Source organism: Amphimedon queenslandica, unplaced genomic scaffold, assembly GCF_000090795.2.
Source record: "Amphimedon queenslandica unplaced genomic scaffold, v1.1 AMPQUscaffold_12343, whole genome shotgun sequence".
Classification (NCBI taxonomy): domain Eukaryota; kingdom Metazoa; phylum Porifera; class Demospongiae; order Haplosclerida; family Niphatidae; genus Amphimedon; species Amphimedon queenslandica.
This window is the reverse complement of record NW_003547420.1, coordinates 1,340-2,736: the sequence shown is the minus strand read 5'-3', so window position 1 is coordinate 2,736 and position 1,397 is coordinate 1,340.

The following is a 1,397-nucleotide window of genomic DNA, read 5'->3' as shown; positions in this document are numbered from 1 at the left end:
GAAGCATATAGTACACTGAAATTGGGAAATACAATGAGATTAAATCAATAAACAAAAATGATGAATGAGTAACAATAGCTAATAGTAAAATTTTAAGAGACTATACGACTGTGAATGATTGATGGAATGAATAAATAATAGTAGTTAGCTGAATAATGATAATAAAGATTAAAAATATAATAATTCTATAAGTCATGCAGAATGAATAATAATAATTAGAAAATAACAGTGATAAAGTAAAAAAACAAAGACTGGAATTCCCAGACAATGGTCCACTTTGCCATCTATGTTGAACTTGGGGGGTACAGCCATGATAGCACTTTAAAATAACTTGACTTGTCCCTTGACTGCATGAAGGCACACTGAGCTAATGTTGAGTGTGTTGACTGCTCAGTAGTTAGATCTAGTAGTAGTCTGTTTTCTCATTATCACAGGCAATGGTTGCATGTTCACAAAAGTTGAAGAGAATAGCTCAAGAGGCGGATATCAGCTTATCTGTAGATCTCAACTGTCATAAAACACAGGCTAATATTATCGACATAGTGATCACAAGCATCAGCTTACCTGCGTGTACTGAAACTGCAAGGATGATAAAGTTCCTATCAAAGACTCAAATAGAGCTGGTAAATTTCTCTCCTGATTCATAGCTATCATTCTTGCAGAAAGATCCGTATAGTTTCCGTGTTGTTCCGTACTTCAATACAGATCCGCGAGCGTTTCGCGTTGATCCGCATTTCAGCCTGATCCGCATTTGATCCGCGTGGATCCGTATTTCAGGCAGGCCCGAACGATATTACCATATAGTGGAAAATTTTCGTGGATTTTGCGCTTTTTCAAAATCCACAAAAAACTACTGCGAAAATTGATTTAATACGGTTCAAGATGGCCGAAAAGTAGAAAACCACGAAAATTTTCCACTAAACAGTACTCTCTGAGTACCTTTAATTAGAAAAAAAGAATTATTTAATGAAACATTAAAAAGAGAATGATATCTCTCTAAAGTGTATTTGGATTCAATGGATTCACATAAGCTTGTTATAACTTTATATTCACTAATTTTATTGTAAAATCAATACTCTTTACCATACATGTATTTGTCAAGGTCTGGAAGGTTAATCTCGTCACAGAAGAGAACCAGCCACTTTCCGAGTTGAGAAGGAGCTATCACAACTCCATTGGGAGTCCTCTTGTACTCACAGTAATGATCAAACCTCTTTAATAATAGCTCAGGGGTAGTGGCTGATGAGACATTAAGACCAACAACCTGGAGAAAAATAGAAAGGGGAAAGAGAGTCAAACAGAAAAAACAAAGAAGATAACAAAGACATTTTCACATAGAAATATTCAAGCATAAAATCTCAACACGAGTAAAAATATAACACTATATAGATGTATAT